The sequence below is a fragment of the Phoca vitulina genome, unplaced genomic scaffold, assembly GCF_004348235.1.
Source record: "Phoca vitulina isolate PV1807 unplaced genomic scaffold, GSC_HSeal_1.0 scaffold6, whole genome shotgun sequence".
NCBI lineage: Eukaryota > Metazoa > Chordata > Mammalia > Carnivora > Phocidae > Phoca > Phoca vitulina.
Window position 1 is genome coordinate 4885077 of NW_022589709.1, and position 13244 is coordinate 4898320.

Genomic DNA, 13244 nt, shown 5'->3' on the forward strand with positions numbered 1-13244 from the left:
ACAAAGCCATGTCTGGAACTCAATTACGGGACTAGAAGTTTCTTATAAACTTCTGAGCTCTCTGAAATGTGTGCTCTATATCACTCAACCTGGCTGCTGGTCGGATGTGGAAAGGATACCACAATCTGAGTCAGAAGCCCGGGGTTCAAGCCCCGCTACTGTCACTAACCTGTGTGTGATGCGGGGCAAGGTACCTGCCGCTGTGGGCCTCAGTCTCCTTACCTGGGAAGTGGATGCTCCTGCTTCCCAGCCTTGCTGAATTCAAGGAGACCATGATGGAGAGACACTCTGTAGGTTGAGAAGCACTTAACATCATTGTTATTATTACCATCAAAATATATTCTAAGGGGATGCTTTGGTAAGCATGCTGTTTTCTTATAATATTCATGCTTATAATAATTCACTACTTCACATTTTTTTTTCAGCCTGACTTAATAGTATTTAATGAGAGCTTTCCCCCCTTCATTAAAAGCTAGTGTGGCAGGGGCACCTGGGTGGCTCAGATGGTTAAGCATCTGCCTTCGGCTCGGGTCGTGATCCTGGGGTCCTGGGATCGAGCCCCATATCGGGCTCCCTGCTCAGTGGGGAGTCTGCTTCTCCCTCTCCCCCTACCCCCCACTCATGCTTGCTTTCTCTCTCTCTCTAATGAATAAATTAAAATCTAAAAAAAAAAAAAAAAAAAAAAAAAAAAAAAGCTAGTGTGGCAGATAGTATTTTCCAAAGATGGCCACACCAACATATAACTCATCCTACATGCTTCTCTCTAATGGAACATTTTTTTTTTGCAAGTGGAGGGGAGGGAGAGAGAGAATCTTAAGCAGACCCCACACTCAGCATGGAGCCTGTTGCGGGACTCGATCTCATGACCCTGAGATCATCTCTTGAGCTAAAATCAAGAGTCAGACGCTTAACCAACTGAGCCACCCAGGTGCCCCTGATGGCACATTTTTGTAACGTGACACATCTTTGTTGAAGGAGACAGGGTCAACGTTCTCTCCCCTCAAACCTGGACGGACCTTTGTGATTACCTCAATTAATGGAACTTAGCAGAAATGAGGATATGTGAGGACAAATCCAGAGTTAGAAAGGAAAAGTCTAAATGTTGGGGTGTTTCCTAGAGAGAACAGAAACAACCCCCGCAGGAGACACTGTATTGGCTTTTACTTTTCCGATTTCACACTGTGATCCTTTTCATTTCTCATTTCTTCATTTAAACTTTCCGCCAAAAGAAAATATATATATCTATGAAACACCCCCTTGAGTTAAACCTGAGCCAAGAATCGAGTTCTGTGTAGCTTCCTACTCAGGCAGAATTGTAGTCACTTGCAAGGAGCCCGATGACTCCAGGAGAAAGGCCTGGAGGCCACATCCTCCTCTTGCGGCTCAGGGGGGATAAGAGTGTGGGTGAGGGCACGCCTGGGATGACGAGAGCTCCCTTTAGCCTGAGAGGCAGACGGACTCCTGGCCCTCTGGGCCCTAAAGGCAGAATGACACCCACAAGTGTGGGTGGCTGGGAGTCACACAGAAAGGACTCTCCCCTGAGAGTTGCAGGTTTCTGTGAAGGACGGTCCTTTGTCAAGAAGGTCTTTATTACAAATTTAAAAATAATAAATTCTTCACACCTGTAAATTGCTTCACATATTAGAAAGCAGGTTCACCTGTGTTACTTATTTGATTTTTTCCAGTGGCCCTAAAAAGAAGCCAGAGAATGTAACCCCACCACCACCACCACCATCATCTTAATTTTAAATTTAAAGGAACTGAAAGGGGAAGGGCTTTGCCCAAGATCACACAGCTAGCAAGCAGAAATGCCAGTGAAAGAATCAGGGCTTTTGGCTTCTGGGAAATTTTCCTTTACTGAATCATAGACTTGATCCATGGGGGAGTAGGGGTTTGGGGCCCTATAGTGGATAAATGGCAGAGCTCACTTGAGGGAGGGGTATACCCTTCACCCCTTTAGATTGCCCCAGAGCTCTTTTCTGCATGTATGGTATCAGCTCTGTGTGGAATAAAATGCCCCTGTGTCCCTTCATAACTTTGTCAGAAAAGCACCACCCTATCAGTCATTGACATTTTAGTGAGAATTTAAGGACTTACGTTTTCTCTAAGAGAGATATTTGCATTTTACATCTTATCTCATTGTGACACTTGACTCTTGGAAAGGAATTTCCAGCATCAGTGAGCAGATAGAAGAGGCATTTTCTCAGGGGCAGGGTGGAAGCAAGTGGGAGAGATATTATAGACTCCTCCCACCCCATGGTATCAGCAGATGCTAACTACTCGAATCATAAAATTTCAGTTATCAAATATCTGAGTGCTTGGTGCTGAGGTTCCAATGACGAATAGAGAGTGGTCCATGGAAAGAGTCACAGTCTGGTGGGGGAGACAGGCAAGGACGCAAGTAATGGTAATAGGATCTCCTAAGTGCTATTATAGACCTAAGTATAGAAGGTGCTATCAGAGCATGAAGGAAACTGGTTAAGAATGGGGATATATCAGAGCTTTCTAGAGGAGGTGACATCAGTTGGGCTGAGTCTGAGTCAACGGAACCACCATTCATTGAATATTTTAGTCCAGATTCTGTAGAAGAGCTAGTCTGATAGTAGGGAGGGGTGCAACCGCAGGGAACCAGGCATGAAGGGAAGAGTAGCGAGCAGCGCTGGGTGGAGAGGAATACGATGGAGGGTGTTATCACACAGGAGATCCGTAGCAAGCCCGGCTGATGCAGCATCTGGGTGGACAGCCTCAAAGAGGCCTCACAGAGCTCAGTCCCCCCAGTGTCCTGTGGGGGGTCAAGGGATGGAGAGGAAATGTGCTTTCTGGTTCTCTCCCATTTCGGATCCCTCAGTGGCCCAGGCTCACTGCAGGCGGAGGTAATGCTCATGCACTTCTACTTGGAGTCACGTGCCCTGTGTGGGCAATATATCTGAGTCGGAGCTGGGAGTGTTGAGAGGGGCAGGAAGTCACTGGTGGCAACCTGAGGGGCGAGCACTGTGTCCCTGGTGCCGGCAAAAGAGATCTGAGGTGGCCTCGAGGGGGAGTATCTGGGAGCTAGCAGGGCATTTATACACACTGGATGGTCTACTCCTCACAATAACCCCATGTGGGGTTGCATGGTGTCCCCCAAAAGATGTGTTGAAGTCCTACCCCCTATTATCTGTGAAGGGGACCCTATTTGGAAATAAGGTCTTTACAGATGTCATCAAGCTGTAAATGAAGAAGTCACACTGGAGTAGGGTGGCCCTTAATCCAGTATGATCGTTGTCCTTAGAGGAAGAGAAGAGGCACAGAGACAGGCGAACGCTGAGAAAAGAAGCCCCGTGCAGCCCGACACGCAGGGAGAGGCCGTGTGCCAAGGCAGAGGTTACGGGGACGCATCTGGGAGCCAAGGAGCACCAGGACTGCCGACAACACCAGGAGCAGGGAAAAAGGCAAGGGACAGATTCTCCCCTACAGACTCTAGAGAGAACGCAGTCCCAAAGACTCCTTGATCTTGGACTTCCGGCCTCCAGAAGAATAATGCGAGAGAATAAATTTCTGTTGCTTTAAGCCAGCCGGTTCGTGGTGCTTTGTTGCCGGAGCCCTAGGTGGAGGGGCGAGCGGAGCAGACACGTGCAGGTAACTGTGAGCTAGAATTCTCACGTTCTGAGCACTCTTCATCTATCCACCCATTTAATCCTCATAAGACCCACTGAGGAGCAACCCTTATGTTCCCATTTTCCAAATAAGGACCCGAGGCGCGGAGAATCTAAGCAACTCGCTGAATGTCACAGTCAATGGGATTGAAACCCTGGCGCCCCCAAGCCCGTGGTATTTGCACTCACCCTGCGTGCACTCACCCAAGGCTGACACAGTGCCTCTCCTCTGTGCTATAGACAGCAGGGTGCAGAGATGAGCACGCTTTGGTTCCCCCAACCCCACAGCCCTCACTGTCTTTCTGATCCAATCTAGCTGACATCCCACCTTTTAAAAGAAGTTTATTGCACCAGAAAACTGAGGCCGTGTAGGCACTCACGTGATACTTCTGTTGGGTGGCGCTGCTCTAGGACGTGAAGTCCTTGAAGGCAGGGGCCGTCTCTGTCCTGTCCACCGTGGGTCCCAGGAGAAGAGCCGGGCCTGCACACAATGGTCCCTCAATATGCAGTTGTTGGATAATTGTGCGAATGACAAAATCCACCCACCCTGGCGTCTGCTCATCTGTTCCCCGTACACACAAGGTCCAGACTGGACTTTCACCTTGCTTTGTCTCTCTGGGAAGTCCCTCAATTATTCTGAGGCGTGAAGAGACAATGGTTACTGCTTTGTGCCAGGATACTGAGAGGCTGGATGTGTGGTAGAATTTGGAGAATAAAAATGGTCAGAGTATTTCCACCCACAATGGCAATTATCACTGATTGGATGCAACGTCCGTGCCTGGCGTCATTCTCCACACTTTGTGTGGAGTGAGGCATTTAATTCTAATGATGCTATGACATCAATCCCACCGTCAACTCCAATTGACAGATGGGGGAAATTAAAGCTCCGATAGCTTAACTCATGCCCCTGGGATTACAGGGCTGGATTTGTAACCAGCTCTGTCCAGCATGATCCTTGGGCTTTAACCACCCCCACAGAGCACAGGCAAGAGGGGACGGGGGTCCCACAGAGTGACCCTTCAACTGGGTCCCCTTGGTCCCAAGACCCCAGAGCCACCCCAGACCGCGGACACCCCAGCTCTCCTGGGTTCTGGGGAACCTATCCTCTGTGTGTATTACCACAAAGCATCTGGCCACGCATTTTCTGTGTGTCTGGATTCATCCTGCCAGGGCATTCAGCCGTGTCTTGTCATGTGTCTTCTTCGCCAGATGGCTGGGCTACTCATGGGCCGGCTCACTTCTGTACCCGTGATGTGGCCATGAGCCAGCGAGTGAGCGGGCATTCTGGGGCAGGGAACTCACAGAGATTCCCCAAAACGCTTATTCCACATCGCTGAGGGAGACATGCCAATCCTCTGGGTGCTTGTGTTAGTCCATTGACCCTTCAGGTCACAGGGTGGGTCTGGAGGTCACGAACCCAGGTGCTGGGGTCAGGCAGAGTGCTGTTCAGTTCAGACACCACCTCCCTGGAGCTGTGTTGGTGGAGAGCTCTTTCTTTCTACCCGAGGCTCAGCCTCCTCTTCAGTGAAATGAGGACAGCAAGAAGCCATTCATGTTGTTACTGTTTCTTGTTAAAGCATGAGTCCAAGGCTTGCCTTGGCCTTTACTGACCTCTCTCCCCTAAACTCGTACTGCATTCCTGAGTCCTGCATGGGTTAGTGTCCATTCATTTGTAATGTCACATGGCGGAATCCATGGATCTGGCATGGAAAATGTGGTCATGGCTTCAAGAAGACCTTGTTCATGTCCCCAGCCCATCCACTCTCTACCCAACACCTGCTCTTCCCATGGTGATTACCCCATCTCCATGAATGCAACTCAGCTTTCCCTCTGCTCAAGCCAAAAACTTGGGTGTCATCTTCGACTCCCTTCTTGCACAGCCTCGAAATGCTGCTGGCAGGTTGCCCCCACCTTCTCCAGCACCTCCGCTGCCCCTGGTCCAAGCCTCCAGGGTCTCCCGCCTGCATCTTAGCCTTCTACCTGGTCTCCCTGGTTCCAGCCTTGACTCCAGTCATTCTGTCCTCCACAGAATGATCCTTTGGTGGGATTACCTTGTTTGCAGATTGTCTTTTTTTATATTTTTAAACAAATGCTTAAATAGTGCTCACTAGGTGTCAGGCACAAGTCTGAGTACAGAGTTCAACTCCCCTGGATTCTTATAACAGCCCCAGGAGAAGAGTACCTGCCCAAGGTCCGAGGTCACCCATCTAGTCAGCGGTGGGGCTGGGCTGGTCATCTGGCTCCTGATTGGTGCTGTCAACAGTGATCCTTTTAAAACACAGCAGATTGAGGGCACCTGGGTGGCTCAGTTGGTTAAGCGACTGCTTTCGGCTCAGGTCAAGATCCTGGAGTCCCGGGTTGGAGCCCCACATCGGGCTCCCTGCTCAGCGGGGAGCCTGTTTCTCCCTCTGACCCTCTTCCCTCTCGTGCTCTCTTTCTCTCATTCTCTCTCTCTCAAATAAATAAATAAAATCTTAAAAAAAATAAAAATAAAATAAAACACATCAGATTGTGTTCCCACTCTGCTCAGACCCTCCAGTGGCTTCCCATGTGCTCAGAATGTCCAAGTCCTCACAATTCTGCTCTAGCTACATTGACCTTAAACACTGCAAGCCCACTCCTGCCTCAGGGTCTCTGTACTTGAGGGTTTGCATGCATGTTACCTGTGTTAAGGAGTTTGGACTTTATCTGAAGGGAATGCAGAATCCACTAAGAAGCATGGAAAAAAGTCATCTCACGTGATGTGCAAGAGCCAGCTTGTACTTGCTCATGAGGGCCAGTTGTTAAATTCGTAGGAAATTTGCAAGCTGAGTATTAAATCGTTGTAGCTTGAAATTCACTATAGGTGAGAGCATTTACACCATGGAAGTTGGCAAGCGCCCCAAATCCTGGCTCTCCTCCCACCCTGCCATTAAGCATTTACCAACACACCACTGGCATTGACAAAGATTTGTATGAAGTGCAAGTAAAGCGTTAACTTCCCAAGTCAGGGCAGGCTTCCCAGAAGAGGTGGCATTTAAACTGCGTCCTGAGCGCTCAGTAGGCATTTGCCAGAGGTGAGAGGGCATCCCAGACTGAGCAAACCAACTGAGAAAAAGCACAAAGTTCTGGACATTCCCTTTGGGGCAGTAAGTACTGCAGAGTGGCCATGGAGTGTGGAGGGGAGGAGGAGGGGGAGGCAAGGTGTATGGGAAGAGAGCAGCAGAGAATGGGGTTGGAGGCAGATTGGGTGAGAATCTCAAGACCAGGTAAGGGGCTTGGACTCTCTTCTGGGGTCCTGGGGAGCCCTGACAGGTGGTAGAGCAGGGCTAGGACAGGCACTGCTGAATGCTGCAGGTTAGCAAGCCTAGTCTGGCTGTCGTGTGGAGGATGAATTGGAGGCGGGAGGCCAGATGCTCTTTGAAACCAGTTTGCTTTGCATGCTTATAGTGAGTGAGAGTTAGGAGTAGATGATACGGATGGTGTCTGCCTGAGGGTCTTCCCCTGCAGCTCTGTGGGAACACTTATCCATGCAGGTCCCAGCAGCCTCTTTTGGGGGGAATTAGTTCACTAGTAGTTGCAAAACATTGTGGGAAACTAGAAAATTGCAATGAACCCTCCTTGGAAGGGAGCGTGTAATGGGTTTGTCTTCCATCTGACCTTGGGACCTCCCTTCCTGGGGACCCAGGCTCCTTGCACAATCAGTTTCCTGAAGGCCCTCGGAAGTGGGTGGACATAACAGCCATTGTGGGCACTTTCTAACTGCAGCCTCCGTTTGAGGCTCTTGACCCGTGTCATCGTCTTTGGTTCCCACAGCGTGTCATCGAGGGAGGAAAGCTGTTATCCCCATCTTACAAGTGAAACCGAGAGATGAGGTAACTATTCTGGTCTCAAACGCCAGAGGCCGTCCTCGGTACTGCCGTCCTACACTGCCTCTCCCTTCTCAGACACGATGCTGGTTGTTTTTGTGACGGTCACAGCTCCTAGGATTGGTCTCCATTTTGTAGATGGAGAAACTGAGGTTTGGCGAGGGTTCACAGTTGCTCCAGGTCATACGGCCAGCAAGCAGCAGAGCAGGCTGGACCCTGCAGCCTGAGCCCCGCCTTCCAGGAAGGAGGGAGAAAAGATGAGAGAAGGGGAAGATGGGCACCAGAGGGCAAGGACACCCCAGCCTGTGGTGTTTGGGTCCGGTGTCTTCCAAAGGATGAGAATTTTTGTTTTCATAGTTTGGAAATCCCACAGGAGGACAGAAACAGCACGAACAATGGCTCTGCCCTGCCCACACCCACCTCCTCTCTTGACCAAGACTTTGGTTCTTCCAGGAAATCTTGCCTCAGAGTTGGGGGCTGCACATCAGGGCTCCCCTCTGGGTCTGGAGGATAGGTGTTTCGGGGAGTGGTGTCATCAGGAGTGAGGGAAACTGCTGTCCAAACCCCATGTCACTCCACGTTTTGAAACTCTGCCCCTAGGCCTTGGTGCCCATCCCTGATGGTTAACCGACACCAAGTGACGGAGCCTGGAACAATGCCCAGTGGCCACCACAGGCTGGCGAAGAAGACTGGAGAAGCTGGCACATAATGAATCAGGCATTGTGTGGTTTACTGACCAGCATCAGCATCAACTGATGCTCATCGTGGGATGGGGGTAGGGGGTGGGGGCAGCCTCAAGGAAATCTGAGAAGCATGAAACAATAACTCATATTTATTGAGCGCTCATTATGAAACCAGGAATCGGGCTAAACATCTCACCGAATACTCAAGCGATATTCTGACATAGGTTTTATTACCCCTGGTTGAGAGATGGGGAAACAGAGTTTAAGTGGCTTGCCCCAGGGCTGAGCCGACATCTGAACCCAGGTCAGACTCTATGTGCCCAAACTAAGCACCTGCACCCTGACTGCTGTGGGGGAGCATGGAGAGAAGCAGAAGGACCAGTGAGGAGGTGACTACAATAATCCCGGGGAGAAAAAAATGATAGGGGCGCCTGGATGGCTCAGTTGGTTGAGCATCTGACTCTTGGTTTCAGCTTGGGTCATGATCTCAGGGTTGTGGGATTGAGCCCTATGTTGGGCTCTGCACTCGGTGGGGAGTCTGCTTGAGATCATCTCTCTTTCTCCCTCTCCCTCCGCCCCTCCCCCTGCTTATGTGTGCATGCTCTCTCTCTCTCAAAAAAATGAATAAAATCTACAAAATAATTTATAAAAAAATGATTGCTCAGACTAATGTGGTAGCAGTGGTTGGATTCAGGGTATATTTTAAAGGCAAAGCAATGGGACTTGTTGAGGGGTTGGATGTGAAACGTGAGAAAGATACTGATCAAAGACAAGACCTAGATTTTTGGCCTGAGCAACAAAGTGCAAGGAAGTGTTCTTTGCTAAGATGGGGACATCAAGGGCAGGACAGGGTTTGGGGGTGGGGATCCAGAACAAACCTGCAAGGTCAATTCAACCACCACAGGGAAACACCATCAGGGGAGAGGTAGGGAGAGGAGGGACATATATACTGTAACATCAGTACATAGATGCAGTTTAAAGCCCTGGGCTGGATAAGATCATCAAATGAAGGACTGTACATAGGAAAACGGCCAAGGGCAGAGCTTTGGCGAGTTTCGCGATTAAAGGGTGGGCTGTGGAAGGGTAGCTAGCAGAGGAACCTGAGCAGGAACAAGCAGGGGATAGGAGGACAACGAGGTGATAGTTAAAGAAGAACACGTTTCAAGAAGGAAAGGTGATCACCAGGTCATTGCTGCTGAAGGTCAAGTAAGACGAGGAGAGGTCTGGGCATTGGCTTTGGCAAAGTGTGGCCCATTGTTGACCCTGATATCCCAGGGGTGACAAACTCTTTAGACCTGTCATGTTGGCTGCCCTTGAATTTCTGGGTAAAGATTCTTAAGATTGTAGAGCCTAGAGACGACAGAGCCAACATTTAGACAGTCTGCTAAGTTTGAACTTTGGATCAACCAGTAGCCGTATGACCTTGGGCAAGGTCCTAACCCTTCTGAACTTCAGTTTCCTCATCTGTAAATGGGGGAAAACAATGCTGCCTGTCTTATAAATTGTGGTGAAGCAAGCATTACATGAAATCACACATATAAAGTAGGTACTTATTATCATTAATATTGTTAGCTTAAGAGTGGTACTTATATTTCTGAGAAAATCAATGTCCTAGTTTTGAGCAGAGCTTCATTAATGCTAAAGAAAGTGATGGAAAGTTCTTTGAAGTTTGAAACATTCCTCTCCCTGGTGCCATCCAAAATTCTCAGCACCTACCTGGTCTTAACCTGATTATGTCAGTCCCGGCTTTGAGCAGTTTGTCATGCTTTCTGGGAAGAGACCAGACCCCTACCTGGACCCACAAGGCCCGAGTCGTCCAGGTCTCATTCCTCCAGCTTCTCACAGTTTCCTGAAAGTGCTAGTCTCCCTCCAGCAACAGCACATTGCACATGCTGCTCCCTCTTCTACAAAGTCCCTTCCCTTTCCTCTTCCCAGTGTCAAATTCTCATCTTTCCCCTCCTGGGACAATGGTCACTTCCCTGGGAAGCCCTCCCTGAGCTCCTGGACCGGGTCAAATTTCTCTGCTAGGAGTTGCCAGAGCCCAGGTGCCCCCTTCCTGGCGCTCGGCATATTTCCGATGGCACATTCTTGTTGTGAACCTCCGTGCGATACCCGACTTCACCACTAGACCCTGGGTGCGTGAGGGCAAGGCTGGGTCCGCTTTGCTCACCAGTGCGTACCTTGGGTCAAGCCCTGGGTCTGGCACATAGGGAGAATACAACCCAGAACTGTTGACTGAGTGAATGAGTAGGTGTTTAACGCAGTGAAGAAATGAGCAGATGGCTTTCCTTTTTGCAGAGCAGCGCAGGTTGTTTGAAAGGCAAATATAAAACCAAATCTTACTCCATTTACTTTAATTATAATACTAAGGAGGGGGAATAAAATCTTGCCCTTGAAATATAATATCGTCATACTTTAAAACCTAGACTGTCATTTTCACTCGTTTCCTTTTTAAAATGATAATCTCCCGATAAGATGTAAATAATGGCACTTAAAGTAGGTCCCCGACTTGGCACAGCCACTAACTAGCTGCTGATCGTAGACAAGTCACTTAAGCTCTGCGTGTCACTATTTACCTCACATGGTTCTTGTGAGGCTCTGGGTTGGTGGTGTGAAAGCCCGTGGAAAGCAAGGTCTTATTTATTATCCATTATTCTCAAGAATATGAATAACAAGAAGGAACAGGCTGCGTGCTGGAGATGATTGAGTAGATCTGCAGGGCTGGAGGATTGTGTCTACAGAGAAAAATGAAAAGGGAGAAGATAGGGTTGAGAAATTGAAGGGAGGGGATAAAGGAAAGAGGGGATCGGAGATCACGAAGACTGGGGTTTTATGTCTGCCAGGCTAAGCAGAAAGGGGGGGTTGTTGGTGTCTAGAGCTGGGGAAGGTGACCTGAATAAAATCACCCTGGTGGCCAAATTCTTAGAAGCCACATGAGGGAAGAAAAGAATAGCCACCCCCTCCTCGGCTTGCCATGTAGTTGCACAGGAGAGATGCCAGGTGTCCCCCAGGTGACCTTGGCCGCTTAGGGCCGTGGCTCTGCAGACAGGCCTGGGAGGCTGCACCCTGCCTGGCAGCTGTGGGTCTGCCCACCGGCGACTTCTGCTGCCCACTGCAACCTGGCTGGATTCAGCCCCTGGGAGCAATTCAAAGCCTCTGGGTAGTAGGGCAGCCAGGGAGATGGTTCTGGAGAACGCTGCCTGGGTAAAAGGGCGGGCTACCCCGTAGCAACAGGCCACAGATTCCCTCAGGGGATGGAGCTCCATCATTCGTTGCCAGCCAGCTTTTCCAGGGAGGCTGGGTTTTAAATGTGGAATCACATCATTGCAGAAAAACAAAAACCAAGCAATCAAAACAAACAAACAAAAAAACCCTGGCAGGCACAACAGGACATGCCTGATGGTGTCACTTGGGCTTCCCATTTGTGCTCCCATTTGATCCCCATCTGGGGGCTTCTGGCACGTCCTCCCCCTTCTCCTTCCAGGGAGAAAGCCCTGGAAATTCACTTAACTCATTGTCCGTCTGTAAGAGATGACAAGTCAGTGCCTTTCTTCAATACCGGAGGGAAGGACGGACTCTGCTGTCCTATTTCCACACGCCCATTGTGCTGTCCTTCCCTCCACTCCTAATTCTACTTGCCGGAGTGGTAAGTAGCTGCAAAGGTGGTGTTGACTGGAGTCATTCATTCAGTCCTTCATTCCCTCAGTCAACAAATAATAGTCAAGAAACATCCCTCTAGGTGTCACACACGGCCTGGTGCTGAAGACAGTGCATTTACATTCCAGTGGGGGAAGGCAGACCACGAGAAGTAAACAAACATAGAGTAAAGTGTCAGCTTGTGATAGGTGCTATGAATAAACATAATGCCAGGAGAGGAGAGAGAGTGATGGAGGCAGTTATTTTAGGTTGGAAGACCAGGAGAGGCCTCTCTATCCTCCCTCCTCCCGCACTCCGTGATTTAACAAGATTTCCCTGGGTTTCCCTGGCCTCATTCATAGGTGCTAATGAGCAGCTGGGGGTTGGCGGAGGAGCTACTGTGATAAAAAAGGGTTTCCCCTACACCCTCTGTATCCCTGGCCTCTGAAGTAGGCTCAGCCCCAGCCAAGGGGAGCAGGTGCAAAGCTCAAATCCTAAGAGTAAGTATTCCCATTTGTCTGTACAGCTTGGAAATCCCAGGCCCGATGAGTCAGCCGAGAGGAGGGAGCCTGCAGGCTGCAGGCTGGTGGGTGGAGGGAGCAGGAGGGAAGCTCCAGGCTACGGTCGTCCATCGCCCGCTCAGACCGCCTTCCTCAAGGGGGAATAGGCAGACACCAGGTTGCAGTAAGTCAGGGTCGGTCTCGCTGCCCCAGATAAGCACCTGCCCCATTTCCCGGTCTCTGACTGAAATCTTATCATCAGATAGTCACTTTTCTGGGAGGTGCAAGGGCATCTCAAAATCTTTTTTTTTTTTCTAAGATGGATAATGACACGTGGTGTGATGACTTTCCATCTCAAAGGGGAAGTTCTTACCATGAGCCAGAAGGCCCTGCGTGATATACAGCCCCTGCTTCTTGGGCTGGCTTTGTAATTTTGGGGGGGGGCCCAGTGTCAAAGGGCAAATTGGCCCTGCTGCATTATTGTGATCTCCCCGAGGATAGAGATTCTTATCTTTCTGTTTTGGTTTGATGGCGGTTCTATCGCCAAAGCCTGGCACCTGACAGAGGCTCACGAATTGTTATTGTTGAATCAAGGTGTTTGAGTCATGATGTGGATGTGTTGGTGGGGCTTCTTTTAACATTTATTAAGTACCTACTGCATATTAGGCACTGGGCTAAGGCAGTGGTTCTCAACCCTGGCCGGCACATGAGTATCACCCCAGGAATTCTTAAAAGTCCCAATGCCAGACTCGCCTGGACAGTTCTGTGAGAATCTAGTGGGGGTGGGCATCAGCATTTTTAAAGATTCTACTGCATGGCCCAGCTTGAGGACCAGGGGGCTGCCGTTCCTCCCTTGTTGTCAGAGGGAGGACCACGGGGCCGCCTCGGTTACTGCTCAGATACCCGCGACCATTTTCAGAGATTCTGGACCAATACGTCTGA